The sequence below is a fragment of the Fistularia commersonii genome, chromosome 13 (assembly GCF_037954325.1).
Source record: "Fistularia commersonii isolate RoL2024-O1a breed Wild chromosome 13, RoL_Fcom_v1.0, whole genome shotgun sequence".
Classification (NCBI taxonomy): domain Eukaryota; kingdom Metazoa; phylum Chordata; class Actinopteri; order Syngnathiformes; family Fistulariidae; genus Fistularia; species Fistularia commersonii.
In genome coordinates, this window is record NC_141296.1 from 3,334,880 (window position 1) to 3,354,915 (window position 20,036).

The 20,036-nt window shown below is 37.3% G+C and overlaps 1 protein-coding gene across 6 annotated transcripts in view; it reads left to right on the forward strand.

Annotated features, from left to right (window-relative positions):
* LOC147227582 (protocadherin alpha-C2-like) overlaps positions 1 to 20,036 on the forward strand; it is a 188,947-nt gene that overhangs the window by 50,076 nt on the left and 118,835 nt on the right. The gene's annotated exons all lie outside the window — the stretch shown is intronic.

Genomic DNA, 20,036 nt, shown 5'->3' on the forward strand with positions numbered 1-20,036 from the left:
AAAAATTGGGTCACGTCTTATGACGTGTGAAGTACCGCACGCTTGAATTCTGATTTTTTTTGCGTCTCCCATAGCAACGCACAAGGACGTCAACGTCTAGGAGTCCCCCGGCTTCCACAGACAAGCATGCGCATAACAGTCTTAGCAACAGCAGAGGAGGAGGTTGAGGGAGGGATAGAGAGAGCATCGGGGAAGTGGGGGGAGGGGAACTGGCTGTGTGTGCCTCTTCCACAGGCATTTTCCAATAGTCAATGAAAATGGATTTATTTAGAAGGAAACACATTCTAACACAATCTCCCCAGTAAATCGCTGAGCAGATGGTGCAGATGAACAAACAATAGTGAATGCAGAAATGGTTGAACTCATAATTAGATATTTTATGGTATAGAGATAATCTTTTCACACAGAAACTAGGTCAGCTTTAGATTTATCCCAAGGAAAATAAACAATAAAAAAAAAGAAGGGAGAAAACACAATTTTGCTTATTTAAAAAGGTAATGTATTGCCATCATTTGACAGTAAGTGATAATGTAAAGAGCAATATCAGACAATTTCAGCATGTGTTATTCCAGAATTAAAAGTAAATAAAAAAGAGGCTCTTCTCTATATCTCTGTCAGCCCATGGTAAGTAGTATTTAGTGCTCTATCCCACCCTGTGTGCTTATAGATTTGCTTCATGTGCGTGAGTTAGTGTATGAACTGTAAAGTGAGTAATGCAGCAGTAGTGCTGAGCTGTGCCTGGACAGAAGAAGCCCTCACGAGATTTATTGATGTGATTAAAAAAAAAAAAAAAAGGAAATTAATCAATGAAATAATGAGTGCATCTAACAATTTTCGTGTGTTGTCACTAAAACACATTTCATTCCTGTTTCAGCGTCTGCTTTTTGTGAATGAGAAATGATTAAAACTGACTCCAATTTCACTGGGAAGTGATTTACTTTGTCCTTGAATGTGTGTGGGTGAACACTGCAAACACCGGCATGAACTAAAGTTAGCATTTAAGCTCATGGGATTTTGCCATGATTCAAGCAGTAATGCAGTACAAGACTTTGTGCTCATAGTTGTATGGGCAAATCGATGTTCATATCTGGTTATTTATGTACATTTTTCATTCACTCCAGCTGGGGGTGTGGCACCCTATTTGAGTCAATGCTAAAACCACTGTAACACTGCACACATTCCTTTCTCAGTGGGTGAAGGCATAATAAAATAAGGTATCATTTTATTTTATTAAAATAATCATTTTAAAAATCAGAACAAAAGCCGTCAAGTTCACGTCAGAATGCAATATTTATAATGGACACGCAGCTGCTGACAGTGGGAGCACGCAGAATTTATTTATAGTTATACCAAACCTTGAAAAAAATGTTTCTGTAGGATTCTTCTTTCTGTATTCATACAGTCAAAGAAACATATGTATGTATGTGTGTGTGTATAAATATGCTGAGCTCCAACTCAAGTGTTTCTTGTTATCTCACGCTGTCCTTTTTATTAAGCAGCAGCCTCTTTAGACCTTCTTAGCTATTCATTTTTCACCTTTTAGTTTCATTCAAACGCACTACTTCCCTTTCCTTTGCTTTTACAATGTCACTCTATTGTGCTCACTTCACACTTTTCAATTTTCATTTACCAGATGGTTTATCCAAAGCAACTCCATCTTCATCCTCCGTATTAATATCACTGTCGGCGGCCCCCTCCCCCAGTACACTCTTGCATCCATCTTTGCTGCTTTCATACACCACACTGCACCGTCTCCTTGACATTTCTGGTCTTTCTTTCCTGGATCTCCTCTCTGAATTCTGCCACATGCTCTAAAGCTGCATGTTGTCCTGCTCCATGCCTGTAGGGTTGTGGCTGTGAATTCTGCATGCGCTGTTGTGTGCCAGTAGGACACATTCTCTCAGTTAGCTCCAGCTTTGTTGGAGGATGGCTCCACTTGTATTGAGGTCAGCAGCAGCGATGGTATTCTAATTTACACACATAGTAGAGGGAGGAGAAAAAAAAAAAAAAAAAAGCAGCTGCCTTTATGTCCACACATAATGCACTTTATAGCATAGTCATGTACACCTATACCGCCAAGGTGACAAAACGGTCAAACAGGAAAGGGAAAAGATGGAGATACACGGAGCAAGAAAAGCCACACATTTCAATAAACGCCATCGAAGGTAGAAAAAGAAGAAAACAACTCAGCCGTCATCCGTTGACCCTGAATGCCCTACATCAGTAAATGTGGGGAAAAAAAATGTTGAGAAACATGTACGTTGCCTGTCTTATCTTCCAGCCTGAAGAAAATAGATGTGTTTTTGACATGACAGAGTTAGAAAAGAAAAACACATGCACATCCGCAACCCAGTTAGGGACGGGTGCTGGATTTTGTAGAGTTTGGAAAAAATCTGTACACCTTGAATATGCTCCAAAAAGAGAAGATGATCTTTTTTTTATATATATATATATTACACAAAATACTCATTCTCGCATGCATGATGTTTCAAGCAAAAAATAGGCTCTTCCTCAGATGTTTACTGGAAATATTTGTACATACATATTTATATACATATTTGCAGGAGGGCCTATTTTTTGCTGGCAACTCTACTTTTTGACATGACGGGTAATTATTAACTAGCTGACAAATATGTGTACATGATCTTAGTCTCCTTGTCTTTCGATAAAAGCTTGTCTATTAAAACAAACGCTGATTGGTGCCGACTGTTGCTGAATATTGCTGGTTCATTGAAATTCAATGCATCGTTTCTGTTTCCGTGAACTCAGAAGACTTGTTTTTCTTTTTTCCTCACCCTAGAGACTTTTACCTCTGCAGTAACCTTTCCTCCTAGTGTTTTAAAGCTATGCAATCTCCTCTAATTTCTTTTGACTTTCGGTTCAAATGATAAACCAAAACAATCTTAACAAAACTGACAAGCTGGTATGAATTAATTTTTTTCTTGTCATTCTAACAAGATAGCTTTGTTGTTGATAACGTTGTGTTTTTTTTTTTGTTTTTTTTGTTTTTTCCAAATCCATTTTGTCCATGCCAGTTGTTGTGCAGAGAAAGTTCATATTATTTCTATGTGAGTTTCACTTTCTTCTTTTAATATCTGTGTTTCTTCCTCTGGGAAATTTATTATGAACAATCCACCTGGGATAGTTAGATAAAAAAAAACAAACTTTTCTTTGTTTGACAGTGAGATCCTGCTTTGCTTTTATCCAATGCTCTTCTCTGTCAATATAAAGTAAAAACCATTTCTCTTGTGTGGCTTCTTGCAATGGTGGATTTGTACATGGTATTTTGTATCAGTTTTGCATATAATCTGGCAAGCATGATTTTCACGGTTTTGTAGACCTTTTGAAACATGAAGTTGTTGCTAGTGAAACTTATAGCCTGCAACACTAAACCTTACAATGAACCACTGTTGTCTCTCCATCACATCTATAATGGTGATGATAATTACATTACTTGCTCTAGTATTGACCAGGACCGTACTTAGAGGATCCACTATGTGAGGAGGGATGTAAAGTTAGAGACGCTTAGGGACTTTATGCAGCTTATTCTGCTCTTGTTATTTTCAGATAAGGCTTTATTTTCTGTTTTGGTGGAGCAGATGCTGGCTTGGAGCCCGAGTAAATAGACAGAGGTCCTCTTTGTGTGAATTGCCCCCCTCTCACTTCACCCTGTTGGTGAGAGAGGAACAGCACTGTTTTGTAGTATCTGACCTTTAATTCATGTTCCATGTATTCAGTGGCCTCACAGGAAGTTTATGGTTTGATCTGCTCATACCATTGAGGTCTTATAAAATAGCATAAAAAAACATATAAAAGATAAATCAATCAACAAACAGTGGGGGAAAAATAAAAACAAATCCCTGTTAGTTAATCAGATCCACATTGTGTTGGAATTGTTAAGCATTACAACTCTCACAACCAAAACAATAGGAATTGCAATATTATCTTAGAGCGCGATATTATAAGGAGTAAGTTAGAATTGTCCATTAAGGAAAGAAAAGACAGGTATTAATGATGTCTTAATTCTTTAGGTCTTGCAGAATTTTGCTGGTTGAATGTGAAAGACAATACATTGCTATTTTAACTTTTATGAACAGCATATTATTTAGATTTTCAGCGACAAGTTTAATAGCCAGTGAGTAATATTGTTTGTGTCAGTATTTTTTCTCTGCATCATGTCCAGGTGAAAGTGTGTTAGCGATCCAGAAGTTTGTTGCTATAAATATCATTTAGTAGAGATGAAGCTCCCCTGACGCTCATGGAAGAACAGCTGAATAAGCTTCTTGTATTGTGTACGTTCAGTGGTTCAACCTTGAGCAGACAGGCCTGAAATAAGTTATGTGAAACAATCCGCTTTTTATACTTTTTTTTTCCTTTACACTTTTATATTTACTCTCAACATTCCCAAATATGCAAATCTTGAGAGTTCAGCATGTTTGTGTAAATGGGCACACTTTTCCTTTCATACTATTCCCTCAAGATAAGATAAACTTTATTGATCCCCATCAGGGAAAATCATTTGTCACAGGAGCGTTACAGTTTTGGTCTCAATAATCAATTAAGAATCAAGATGTTTAATTGTCACTGTGCAGGCACAGTGAAATTTTGCAATGAGAGCTCCCGAATTGGAATATGTACAGATTTTTATAAAAATAAATAGGCAGACAGTTTATTTACACAGTGTGTAGTTATTTACATGATGCGGATGAGATGAAGGGTCAAATGAATATCAATGAGTTTAAAGTGCAGAAACTAAGCACTCTAAATATTAATGTTAATATAAATAGAGAGACTATTAAAAGCCAGCAAAAGACAGGAGAGTGAACAACAGCAATATCATGGATAAGAATATACAACAGAATGGAGAGAAAAAAAAAAAAAACAGCAAGGTTGAGAATAGACAACCAAAACGACAACAAGGAGAGGAACTTTACTCTCTGAACGGGACATTTTGAAGGTATCTTTTGGTCCATCAATAATAGCACAGCATGCAGACTATATTCATTGCGCTCCCTCTGGATTAACAGGGCAACATCGGAGTCAACGAGCAAAAAACCTTTCACTGTGGCTGCAGTCAGTGCTGTGGGCCAAGACTCCCTGGCACAGCTCCTCTTGCTCTTGTTATTTGTCCCAGAACACGACAAGACTGGCTCACAGTCTTGTGTAGCCTAAATGTGCATCGGCCAAACCTCATCTACACTTTCAAGTATGCAGTTCAAACCTCCATCTTAATGGAAATATAGTGTATTTTGAGTTTTCTTGCAATCTTTGTCTGCATATCTCTAGTGGAAGACTTATCGTTATCTTTTTTTTTTTTTCTCTGAGAAACCGTTCATGTCTGATATTATGTGAGTAGGACTGACCTTTCCCCCCCTCTCCACCCCTCACTTATATAAGCCCTCTTTTTCATTACGTCTCAGTCTATTGACTCATGGCTGTGTGGGTGAGTGATATAGTTTGGACCTTTCCAATTTTACTTCAGACTCACAGCAGTTTACTTGAAGCACAGGGGCCATCCTCTCTGAGGGTTACACATATGTTTTTGTTTTCTACTAGCTTTCTACTGGTTTTCTACAAGTTTTTTACTACGGCACTACGGATTCTGGCAATATCTTCATGTGAGCCAGCCAGCTAAAGTTTGTCCAACTCTTTTTTTGTTTTCTTTGTTTATATGTGAATCAAATAATTTTTTTTAGGCTAAGATGATTGAGCAACACTAATAAAACTAAGAATGTTACTAGTGTTTAACTGGTTGCATAACCTGATGATTTATTTCAATTTTTTTTTTTTTTTTTTTTGTCGCACAATACTTGATTCGAGATATGTAGACATGCTTTTCTCTTGTGAACAACTCCGTATGTCACATAACAGCATTTTAATCAGTTGTTGCATTTTGTTTTCAACGGCAAATAGAAGAATGACAATGACTTTTGGGTTTTTAGAAAAGATGTTAATGGTTTCCATGGTAAATCTGTTCTAGACAAATTTGGATGTGTGTGACAGCTGTTAAAAGGTCAGGTATTCAGCGGTGTGGTGTGTGTGGCTAAGATGGTGAAAGCGGTTGTATTGAAAGGGAACATCTAGAAGCTCCTTCTGCCTGTCAAAATGATGTTGAACAAGTTGCAACACTCTGGTGCTTCCTGACAGGAGAGGGACATCAGGAGAGATAAGAACAATTATCATGTTTGAATTCAATGACAATTCTTACGAGAACATCGATTTTTGACATTCCCTTTTTTTGTTTTTAATACTTTCATAGATACATATACATGTTGTTCTGTTGAGAACATCCTCGTTGATTTTTGAAATTCCATTTTAAGCAGCTGTGGTACAAACTCAAGAACAAATAGCATAATTTTATGGTGAGCTGTGGACTAATGGAAATAATAGGAATGGTCACAGATATTTTCATCTGTTTATTGTTTAAGTAACATCACCTAATGCAATCTTTTCTAATGTAAAAGGTGACATTACTGTTCAATCTTCATACCATCGTATTTGTTTGTGGCCTAACACAACACTGCTATAGATCACACTCAAGGCCTGCGGGCAAAATGTGGCTCGCCGTATCATTTTATGTGACCCGCGAGAACAACTTAAAAGGTCTGATTGTCTTAAATTAAATAAGTCAAACGCGTGCATTGACCATAATTCTACTACATTTGCCACAATTCATGCCAATCATGTTACGATCATCAATGCGATTTTCAACAAGTGGAATTGAGAAATATAAACGATCCCTAAATGTCCAGGAAGAGAAAAGCTGATGCAGATGGAAGGCTGTTTCAAGAAAGATGGGGATGCAGATGTAACATTTTTGATGTTAATCATAAATTCAGAGTTATTTAACATGGAAGAGTAGTTACAGTCATTTTACATAACATTTGGTTATTCTTAATCCTAAGAATAATCTTAAATAAATGCCTGTTCCACATGAGATAAGATATATTTTATTGATCCCCATCGGGAAAATTCTTTTGTCACAGCAGCACAACAGTTATAGTGTCAATAAATATGAATATGAATATAAATATAAATATAAATAGAAATGCAATAAGAAGATAATTAGAAAATAAGTAAATGGACAGCAGAGACAGCATCAATGGACAACAGAATGGGGGGAAAAAAGACAGTGAGGGTGAAAATAGAAAACCAAAACATAAACAGAGTGACAATACAGATGACAAAAATAAAATAAATAAAAATATGCAGGATGCGAACGGGCTGAGACCCATTTGCATCAAATCAAATCATAATAATTCCATCCAGCTACATCACACATTCGGATGCATACAGACTTGCTAATACAAATCCCCTCTGGCTTTATGTAATTAGCAATGCTCTTCCCTTATGAGCAATAAGTTCAGGCTTAAATAATAAAATATGTTTACATTATATTATTTGAACCTCTACCTGTGTCCCTGTGATGACAGGAATCAACAGCATGCATGCAGTGACTTGAATATGGAGAGATATAACATCCCAACACAACTAAATAAATACTTGTGAATGGACAAGTACACACATTATTGAAAGAAATATTGATATAGCCTCCCTAAAGACATTTAATATCCAATTGACATAATTAATTCATAAACCGCAGCAAACAGATGCCCTTGTGTGTTGTTTTACAGTAGAGTAAGTACTTAAATGATTTTTGGCCAGTGTGCCATTACTTTCCAAATGAGTGAATAGTGTGTTTGTGTGTCTGTCTCTGGGTTGTGTTCATCGGTGTGTTTGGGCATGCTCCATACAGTCCTGTCCTGGTTTTCATCTTGTTCCGGTCATGTTTTCCTAAACCAGCCCCTGTCCTACTTATTCCGGCAACCGGCAGAGGAGAGTGCAGATTTGTAAATAATCTGCACCGTGCCTCTTTCTTTCATTAATTCTTTTGTTTTTTTCATATATGATATAAAGGCTTTCTGTTAGTTGTTTGTTTGAAGTTAGTCTCCATCAGATAAGACCTCTATAGACTTTCCACATCAATCTTTGAATATTATGTTGAATACTTTTACTATTTACCATAAAATAATGTAGTTAAACCCTCGCCCATGAAAATATTTAATAGTTACAGTTTATTATAAGGCAAACAGTTTAGTTTTTTTGTGTGCATTAGGAGTGTGTTCATCATGCTACTTGAATAATTCCACATCAATATACTACATTCCCTTTGTCTGTATTTTTTTTCTTCAATTTTTAGGTTTTTGAATTCTCTTGATACAATGCATTTTCTTTCCTGATATTTACATTCATTCTTAATTGCATTTAGTTTTTTCCTGAACATTTTTTCTCTATGACCCCCTTTTTTATTTATGCATCTATCTTTTTTTTTTTTTTCTAGATCAAGTTTATATCAACACTATTCATCTTCTCTCTGCAACCAATTTGCTTTACCCTGAAGTTGTCATTATGACTGTAGGATGTCTTAACGCCGTGTCAAACAAAAAAATATGCCTATTCATTCAAAATATATATCGATGAAGATAAAATATACAAGCATAAGATGGAGGTTCATCCACTTCTGTTTCAATGAGCTCCGTTTTACACAAAACTGGCACAGTGAGATCATTATCAGTAACATGCAGCAGGACGTTGATTGTTGCTCCCAGCAGTAGGGATGGTCTCCAGAGGCCAGGACCTGAGGGTTATGTGGCTTGGGCAAGGGCGCGTTAAAAGGTCAAGCTCTCATTGGAGCTGCTAGGGTGGAAAGGACAACACGCTTTGCTGAGAAAGTAAATCTTTGTTGAAGAAAATGTATTAAAACATTACAAATACATGAGCAGCCGAGCTGCAACTCTGGACAAACTCGTCTGTTATTCATAGAAGTGTGGGCTGTTTGCTTGAGTGTGTGGATGTTTGTGTGTCCCATTTATATGTTCAGATGGATTGCACTTGTTATAACCTTGAATATGTGGCAATGGACGGAAAAGCGGTGTATAATATTCTGTTTTATGCTCTATCTTTAAGATAGAAGCAGCGTGCTGGTGTAAAACTGTCTGCTTGTGAGCGCACACAGGTTCCACGTCTTTGCTTGAGATGTCGTTACCATGGAGACAAGAGCGCTGTGCAGGAGGGGGGGGGTCGCCTTGAAGCCTGTTCACAGAACTCCCTTCCCCCCTCTTACACGTAGATGAACACATGCCCTCCAAATGCACACATTTATTTAAAGACATACACAGAACTGAAGGCAACACAAAGGACACCCGTAAAATCATCTGAATGGAGGAGATTTAGATTCAAATTTGGAAACAAATGATTTTCTTGTCCTTTAATAATGTAGGGGCCCTGCATAGCTTTTGCAGCAAACTGCTGCTTCCACCCACACAACGCTCTCCCTGCAGAACTAGTACTCCCTGCCCTTGCTGTTTGTCCTCCATCATGTGATGGCCAAAGCACTGAAAGAGAAGCAAGTTATGAGGTGCACATCCATTTATCTGATTTTTTTTCCTTTTTTTTTTTTTTTTTACTCACCCAACCGTTCCCTGAGAGCAAAATGCTGAATTTGTTTGCAACATTTATCCCTTGATTATAAAACAAACACAGTTATCATTGCATTGGGGATGCCAATAGTGCTATATCATGATGTCTATGCTTTAACAGCTTTATCAGCGATCTTAATTATTTTATAGGTCATCTGTAACACACAATTAGGGATTCCTCCATAAGGACAAGTGATAATGCTGAGCAAAAAAACTCTGTCGGCTCTACTGTCAGTTTGGCTTCACTCTCAGTATTTGATATCATACTTGTAATCCAAAGGATGTAAAGATAGATATGTTTTTTTTTCCTAGAAAGATTCCACTTGGAATTTATTCATGATTACTCCTTGTTTTAGTCCTACAAAATGAGGTCATGGGGTCAGCGGGCCACAAGGCACAACTATGATGAAATTTATGCTTTTAAAAGATGAACTCTCTCCATAGTGCTGAGTAAAGCAGTGAATGAGGAAACCATGTATAATACTGATTTTACTGGAAAGATAATCCAGACTTAATGCTATAGGATTGGTGCTCGATAGACATTAGGAAAAAAAAAAGGTAGTACTACTAAGAAATATAAAATGAATCAGCATTATGGGATGTCTTTGCTGGCTGAGAGAAGTTTACAAATGGGTGTTTATAAGTAACATTTGGTCCTACTCATTGTGAGGAGATGCTCTCGTGACAAAAAAATGAAAAAAATTACAATCATCGTTTGTGAGCTATAGTATTCACCACCACCAACAGCAATACTGTTTGATGATAATAACAATAATAATGATAATAATAATAATAATAATAATAATAATAATAATTATTATTATTATTATTAAGTGTTTAAGAGATTATAATGGCTCAGAGTCAAATGATTATTAATATTTTTCATATCAAATCAGGTTTCCCAGAGAGGAGAAATAGGGCACAGGCTTTTCAATCCAGGGCTTAATCCCAAGATTAACAATTGAGGGAATGTTCATACAATCATAATCCATTACTTCATAGAATTGTGGTGACAGACCAAAATACACCTAGGCACAGGGTAGTCACTCCTTTATAAAACTAGCAGCATGAAAAAGAAAATAATACACAAGGCAGATGAGCAAGCAAGAATGTAAAACAGAAGACAGGAAATGTGTTAACTGAGGGGGAAAAAAACAAAATAAAAAGCAAACCAACAAAATGAACATATCTTTAACAATTAATTGAAATTACTGTGGATATTTAGTCAATCATTATTACGTATTTGTTGGTAATCTTAGCGCTCCTATTACTCGTGAAGAGGCAGGGAAATATTATGACTGCTGGATGCACATATCCACTTCTACCACATGGTACTGCTGTTGATCCATCACACAGTGATGCACACTTACAACCAGACTCCTTTCTAAGGTGGTGAGGACATCTTCAGTCTTTGTTATAAAAACGACAGACGGCAGAGGGACGAACACAAAGCATTCACTCATGTATTCAGCTTTTTCTACAGTATTGGACTGTTAATTCTATTTTGCTCCTTGACTTGATGCTTTACGAACTTGATCGCGTACTTTGATATTTTTGAAATTGAAGGTCAAACTGGTACCGTTAAAGTAAAAGGCAATATAGACTTTGAAGAAAAAAAGAGCCTTTTTAGATACGTGTGGAGGCGAGTGACAAAGGCCAGCCGCCAATGTCTGTGCATTGCAAAGTGCTGGTAGAGGTAATGAATATGAACGACAACGCCCCTGAGATTACCATCACCACGCTTCATCACAGAGTGCAAGAGGATGCGAGTAAAGGCACCGTCATTTCACTGGTGTCAGTTCTTGACAAAGACGGTGGAGAAAACGGGGAAGTAACGGTGCACATTGAAGGCGGAGCTCCATTCAAACTCAAAAAAAACTTCAAAAATTACTATTCATTGTTAGTTGATGGGGCTCTTAACAGAGAGGTGGTCTTGAAATATAAGATAACCATCATCCCATCTGATAAAGGCACGAATTCTGTTTCTGTTTATGTCTCTGATGTGAATGACAAGGCCCCTCGATTCAGAGAGCCTGACATAAACGTGTATGTACATGAGAATAGACCTGTTGGAGCTGTTATTAAAACAGTAACTGCTGATGATGCAGACACTGAAAGTACTCAGTACTCAAACCAGGACTCAAACTTTACCCAGTAAAGACAAGGTAAGCACATCATTTTTAGCTCATACTCTGTGATCGTCATGGATCTCATGTATGTGAGTTGCATTATGGTAAAAGTCTGTTACACAACAACAGATAAGACTTACATAACAAAAACATGCTTTTTTGTAAAGGAAGGAAGTTGATGGGCCCTACAGGATGACTGGGGTTGCAGGACATGTATGCTTGCTTTGAGACAGTGGTGAGCTGTGCTGTAGGTGTGACAGAGGTTCAAGGTGGAGGTGGTCCTACATCAGGAACCACCTCTGGGCCTTTTCTTCTGGTTTGCAGTTGTGATGGACAGGCTAATAATCATGGATCACGTTTTTACACAATCAAAAAAGTCAACTTTAGTGTCAATACTACCATATGGTCACACATACATAACAATGAAATAGTCACTAAGACATAAAGTGCAATAGTGCACATAAAAGTGCAATATGAATTGCACTTTAAGTAGACAAATTCACCACAACATATGACACACCTTCTCGAAATGTGCTTCCTGAAGTTGTTTGTGTCAGTGTGAGCACACCAATAACTGTTGAAACGGTTGCCTTTCTCGTTCGTCAGTTTCGTCTAAGTGAAATGAAGATGGTGGTCACTGTCCTTGATGCTGACAGCATGCTTTTCTGCTGTCTGTGGAAAATGAAATGGATAATATTGTGATTTGTAATTTTCTCAATCCAATCTTATTTTTTCCTCATTCTCCTTGCTTTATCAATAGTGCTTTTAATAGTGTTAATCATAAATTCAGAGTTATTTAACATGGAAGAGTAGTTACAGTCATTTTACATAACATTTGGTTACATTTAGTGACATTTATTCTGTTACCGTTACATGTGTCCGTTTGTGGGCAACCATTACGCTGATGTGGCCGTTGGTGAAAATGAGTTTGACACCCCTGCTGTGGATGAATGACTGGAGCTGTGCAGCTCATATGATCAGAATTATTACTATTATAATTGTATAGCGGAGACTTTTTTGTAAACATTACATTTATGCTGATAGTTTGGCATGCGGTCGCTTCCATCTCTGTCCATGGTGCTGAAAGTCAGTCTTGAATTTTTGGGCTTTTCATTCAACTAGAAACAAAAATCTCAGAAGTCAGCAGGTTTTTTTTTTTATTTTTTGCTTAGGGATTGTGGTATTACACAATATAGCTTATTCGGGGTTCATGTAATTTTAAAGGTATTTTTAACATGTTTAAAACAGTTATTTTATCACTTAGGTCTGTTAAGAAAATAAAGCTGTTTCAGGATTGTGGCAAAGAAAAAAAACCAACATAAATGAACGTAGCAAATCAAAATAAAATATGACCAATTTTTGGGGTTTGCTTTGTATATTTGGGGAAAAAATAGGACAGAAGAAACTCCAAAAGTCATCCATAGGAATGTGAGAATCGATAAGACCACGCTGAAAGCTCGGGAGAACCGTATTGTCAGTAGTCTTGGAGACTCCCTTTTTTAGTTTTAGTGTTGCTAAGTTCTTATTAGTCAAGTGGAATTGTAGTTTTGTCAGATAAGAAAGATAAACAGATTCATTTGTGTCCCCGAATACACTCTCAGGGAGATGAAAAACAGACACCACTTTTTTTTTTTTTTTTTGATGAATCCTATGAGCAGGATACATATTTGTTTGACGCACAAACCCTGGCTAGTAGAAACAGAAAATCTTGAAGCAAAAGTTCTAGTAAAATAGAGTAATTTTGGAAAAACCCAGTGCATTTTCTACATCAGCATCGATGTCGAGGGTTTCCGGTAGCTGACATTCGTCCGTTGTTCGTAGTTTTTTTCTTTCACTGTGTCTAATGGTCATTTGCTTTCCACACTTTTCATGCTCAACTTAATTCTTGGTTATTTGATTTATTTTTTAATGTTTTTATTATTATTTTCTCTCGTCTCGTTGCATGTTCTCCCTACTGCTGACAGAGATTATGTGCATCGCAGTTTGTGGTAGTTCGCTGACCTGTGTGTGTGTGTGTGTGTGTGTGTGTGTGTGTGTGTGTGTGTGTGTGTGTGTGTGTGTGTGTGTGTGTGCGCTTCATGTGTGGCTCCCTCTCTTGGCCGTTTTTGGTGATTTTCCATTTTGCACATTTACTGGATTAATTAATAAAAGGCTGTTAATTTTTGATATAGACTTCTGTCTATATTAATTTGCTCTGTTGGTCTCATGCCCCATGTAGATGTTTTTAAAATTTTATATTGCAAAATGAAGCCCTTCAATTACAACGTTTTTAGCCCCCATATGTGTATATCTGTACATATGTAAAAATGTAAAAAAAAGTATCAGTGTCTCTAGTCGGCTCTTGAAAAGTAGTGAAAATAATATGATAATGTTAAAATGTTAAAAGGACATCATATATCCAACAAGGGGCGTAGAAAAAAAAAAGGAGGGAATCAATCACATGATCTTTCTCTTCTCTTCAAAAATGGCGCCACAATAACATATTTGTAACACATATTTCCTGTAAGCATCTGAGGAGGAGGCTATTTTTTACCCAAAACATCATGCATGTGAGAATAAGTGTTTTGCGTTATATGTAAAATAGATCTTTTCTTTTTGAAGCATTTTTTGGTGTGCAGGACTTTTCAAAACTCTACCAATTGTTCCCCTAAACCGTGTCTCTGAGCCTGTTTACCTTGCATTAGGAGAGGTAAGGATTTTTTTTTTTTGTATACAACAGAAGAGACATTTCAGAAGAAATATTAACTGTAAATGTTTTAATCTGCTCTCTGTTCTGTGACTGAGGGTATTTGAGCAAGTATAGCACTTTTGATGAGTTTTCACTTGTTTATGAGATGTCTGAGTGACCCTGCAGTCTTCTTGAGTTGAGGTGATTCAGAGGCTTTGAATGGCTGGAACGGTGACGGAGGTGGGGGGGTTGTTGGGCTGCAGCTGGTGCACAGTGACTCAGATTTTTTAATTATGCAGGTGTGGTTGGAACACGCTTTTTCAGATGAGGTCCTCATTCATTTCTGAGATGGTGTGTGTGTGGGGGGGGTTCATTCCCTGTATCGGATTGTGTTTTTGTACAATTGGTATTTAGCATATCATACACTGATGTGAAACATATACAGCATATCACTTTTTCCCCTTTTTTGACCGAGTAAAAATTGGGTCACGTCTTATCACGTGTGAAGTACCGCACGCTTGAATTCTGATTTTTTTTGCGTCTCCCATAGCAACGCACAAGGACGTCAACGTCTAGGAGTCCCCCGGCTTCCACAGACAAGCATGCGCGTAACAGTCTTAGCAACAGCAGAGGAGGAGGTTGAGGGAGGGATAGAGAGAGCATCGGGGAAGTGGGGGGAGGGGAACTGGCTGTGTGTGCCTCTTCCACAGGCATTTTCCAATAGTCAATGAAAATGGATTTATTTAGAAGGAAACACATTCTAACACAATCTCCCCAGTAAATCGCTGAGCAGATGGTGCAGATGAACAAACAATAGTGAATGCAGAAATGGTTGAACTCATAATTAGATATTTTATGGTATAGAGATAATCTTTTCACGCAGAAACTAGGTCAGCTTTAGATTTATCCCAAGGAAAATAAACAATAAAAAAAAAGAAGGGAGAAAACACAATTTTGCTTATTTAAAAAGGTAATGTATTGCCATCATTTGACAGTAAGTGATAATGTAAAGAGCAATATCAGACAATTTCAGCATGTGTTATTCCAGAATTAAAAGTAAATAAAAAAGAGGCTCTTCTCTATATCTCTGTCAGCCCATGGTAAGTAGTATTTAGTGCTCTATCCCACCCTGTGTGCTTATAGATTTGCTTCATGTGCGTGAGTTAGTGTATGAACTGTAAAGTGAGTAATGCAGCAGTAGTGCTGAGCTGTGCCTGGACAGAAGAAGCCCTCACGAGATTTATTGATGTGATTAAAAAAAAAAAAAAAAGGAAATTAATCAATGAAATAATGAGTGCATCTAACAATTTTCGTGTGTTGTCACTAAAACACATTTCATTCCTGTTTCAGCGTCTGCTTTTTGTGAATGAGAAATGATTAAAACTGACTCCAATTTCACTGGGAAGTGATTTACTTTGTCCTTGAATGTGTGTGGGTGAACACTGCAAACACCGGCATGAACTAAAGTTAGCATTTAAGCTCATGGGATTTTGCCATGATTCAAGCAGTAATGCAGTACAAGACTTTGTGCTCATAGTTGTATGGGCAAATCGATGTTCATATCTGGTTATTTATGTACATTTTTCATTCACTCCAGCTGGGGGTGTGGCACCCTATTTGAGTCAATGCTAAAACCACTGTAACACTGCACACATTCCTTTCTCAGTGGGTGAAGGCATAATAAAATAAGGTATCATTTTATTTTATTAAAATAATCATTTTAAAAATCAGAACAAAAGCCGTCAAGTTCACGTCAGAATGCAATATTTATAATGGACACGCAGCTGCTGACAGTGGGAGCACGCAGAATTTATTTATAGTTATACCAAACTTTGAAAAAAATGTTTCTGTAGGATTCTTCTTTCTGTATTCATACAGTCAAAGAAACATATGTATGTATGTGTGTGTGTATAAATATGCTGAGCTCCAACTCAAGTGTTTCTTGTTATCTCACGCTGTCCTTTTTATTAAGCAGCAGCCTCTTTAGACCTTCTTAGCTATTCATTTTTCACCTTTTAGTTTCATTCAAACGCACTACTTCCCTTTCCTTTGCTTTTACAATGTCACTCTATTGTGCTCACTTCACACTTTTCAATTTTCATTTACCAGATGGTTTATCCAAAGCAACTCCATCTTCATCCTCCGTATTAATATCACTGTCGGCGGCCCCCTCCCCCAGTACACTCTTGCGTCCATCTTTGCTGCTTTCATACACCACACTGCACCGTCTCCTTGACATTTCTGGTCTTTCTTTCCTGGATCTCCTCTCTGAATTCTGCCACATGCTCTAAAGCTGCATGTTGTCCTGCTCCATGCCTGTAGGGTTGTGGCTGTGAATTCTGCATGCGCTGTTGTGTGCCAGTAGGACACATTCTCTCAGTTAGCTCCAGCTTTGTTGGAGGATGGCTCCACTTGTATTGAGGTCAGCAGCAGCGATGGTATTCTAATTTACACACATAGTAGAGGGAGGAGAAAAAAAAAAAACAGCAGCTGCCTTTATGTCCACACATAATGCACTTTATAGCATAGTCATGTACACCTATACCGCCAAGGTGACAAAACGGTCAAACAGGAAAGGGAAAAGATGGAGATACACGGAGCAAGAAAAGCCACACATTTCAATAAACGCCATCGAAGGTAGAAAAAGAAGAAAACAACTCAGCCGTCATCCGTTGACCCTGAATGCCCTACATCAGTAAATGTGGGGAAAAAAAATGTTGAGAAACATGTACGTTGCCTGTCTTATCTTCCAGCCTGAAGAAAATAGATGTGTTTTTGACATGACAGAGTTAGAAAAGAAAAACACATGCACATCCGCAACCCAGTTAGGGACGGGTGCTGGATTTTGTAGAGTTTGGAAAAAATCTGTACACCTTGAATATGCTCCAAAAAGAGAAGATGATCTTTTTTTTATATATATATATATTACACAAAATACTCATTCTCGCATGCATGATGTTTCAAGCAAAAAATAGGCTCTTCCTCAGATGTTTACTGGAAATATTTGTACATACATATTTATATACATATTTGCAGGAGGGCCTATTTTTTGCTGGCAACTCTACTTTTTGACATGACGGGTAATTATTAACTAGCTGACAAATATGTGTACATGATCTTAGTCTCCTTGTCTTTCGATAAAAGCTTGTCTATTAAAACAAACGCTGATTGGTGCCGACTGTTGCTGAATATTGCTGGTTCATTGAAATTCAATGCATCGTTTCTGTTTCCGTGAACTCAGAAGACTTGTTTTTCTTTTTTCCTCACCCTAGAGACTTTTACCTCTGCAGTAACCTTTCCTCCTAGTGTTTTAAAGCTATGCAATCTCCTCTGATTTCTTTTGACTTTCGGTTCAAATGATAAACCAAAACAATCTTAACAAAACTGACAAGCTGGTATGAATTAATTTTTTTCTTGTCATTCTAACAAGATAGCTTTGTTGTTGATAACGTTGTGTTTTTTTTTTTGTTTTTTTTGTTTTTTCCAAATCCATTTTGTCCATGCCAGTTGTTGTGCAGAGAAAGTTCATATTATTTCTATGTGAGTTTCACTTTCTTCTTTTAATATCTGTGTTTCTTCCTCTGGGAAATTTATTATGAACAATCCACCTGGGATAGTTAGATAAAAAAAAAAAAACTTTTCTTTGCTTGACAGTGAGATCCTGCTTTGCTTTTATCCAATGCTCTTCTCTGTCAATATAAAGTAAAAACCATTTCTCTTGTGTGGCTTCTTGCAATGGTGGATTTGTACATGGTATTTTGTATCAGTTTTGCATATAATCTGGCAAGCATGATTTTCACGGTTTTGTAGACCTTTTGAAACATGAAGTTGTTGCTAGTGAAACTTATAGCCTGCAACACTAAACCTTACAATGAACCACTGTTGTCTCTCCATCACATCTATAATGGTGATGATAATTACATTACTTGTTCTAGTATTGACCAGGACCGTACTTAGAGGATCCACTATGTGAGGAGGGATGTAAAGTTAGAGACGCTTAGGGACTTTATGCAGCTTATTCTGCTCTTGTTATTTTCACATAAGGCTTTATTTTCTGTTTTGGTGGAGCGGATGCTGACTTGGAGCCCGAGTAAATAGACAGAGGTCCTCTTTGTGTGAATTGCCCCCCTCTCACTTCACCCTGTTGGTGAGAGAGGAACAGCACTGTTTTGTAGTATCTGACCTTTAATTCATGTTCCATGTATTCAGTGGCCTCACAGGAAGTTTATGGTTTGATCTGCTCATACCATTGAGGTCTTATAAAATAGCATAAAAAAACATATAAAAGATAAATCAATCAACAAACAGTGGGGGAAAAATAAAAACAAATCCCTGTTAGTTAATCAGATCCACATTGTGTTGGAATTGTTAAGCATTACAACTCTCACAACCAAAACAATAGGAATTGCAATATTATCTTAGAGCGCGATATTATAAGGAGTAAGTTAGAATTGTCCATTAAGGAAAGAAAAGACAGGTATTAATGATGTCTTAATTCTTTAGGTCTTGCAGAATTTTGCTGGTTGAATGTGAAAGACAATACATTGCTATTTTAACTTTTATGAACAGCATATTATTTAGATTTTCAGCGACAAGTTTAATAGCCAGTGAGTAATATTGTTTGTGTCAGTATTTTTTCTCTGCATCATGTCCAGGTGAAAGTGTGTTAGCGATCCAGAAGTTTGTTGCTATAAATATCATTTAGTAGAGATGAAGCTCCCCTGACGCTCATGGAAGAACAGCTGAATAAGCTTCTTGTATTGTGTACGTTCAGTGGTTCAACCTTGAGCAGACAGGCCTGAAATAAGTTATGTGAAACAATCCGCTTTTTATACTTTTTTTTTCCTTTACACTTTTATATTTACTCTCAACATTCCCAAATATGCAAATCTTGAGAGTTCAGCATGTTTGTGTAAATGGGCACACTTTTCCTTTCATACTATTCCCTCAAGATAAGATAAACTTTATTGATCCCCATCAGGGAAAATCATTTGTCACAGGAGCGTTACAGTTTTGGTCTCAATAATCAACTAAGAATCAAGATGTTTAATTGTCACTGTGCAGGCACAGTGAAATTTTGCAATGAGAGCTCCCGAATTGGAATATGTACAGATTTTTATAAAAATAAATAGGCAGACAGTTTATTTACACAGTGTGTAGTTATTTACATGATGCGGATGAGATGAAGGGTCAAATGAATATCAATGAGTTTAAAGTGCAGAAACTAAGCACTCTAAATATTAATGTTAATATAAATAGAGAGACTATTAAAAGCCAGCAAAAGACAGGAGAGTGAACAACAGCAATATCATGGATAAGAATATACAACAGAATGGAGAGAAAAAAAAAAAAACAGCAAGGTTGAGAATAGACAACCAAAACGACAACAAGGAGAGGAACTTTACTCTCTGAACGGGACATTTTGAAGGTATCTTTTGGTCCATCAATAATAGCACAGCATGCAGACTATATTCATTGCGCTCCCTCTGGATTAACAGGGCAACATCGGAGTCAACGAGCAAAAAACCTTTCACTGTGGCTGCAGTCAGTGCTGTGGGCCAAGACTCCCTGGCACAGCTCCTCTTGCTCTTGTTATTTGTCCCAGAACACGACAAGACTGGCTCACAGTCTTGTGTAGCCTAAATGTGCATCGGCCAAACCTCATCTACACTTTCAAGTATGCAGTTCAAACCTCCATCTTAATGGAAATATAGTGTATTTTGAGTTTTCTTGCAATCTTTGTCTGCATATCTCTAGTGG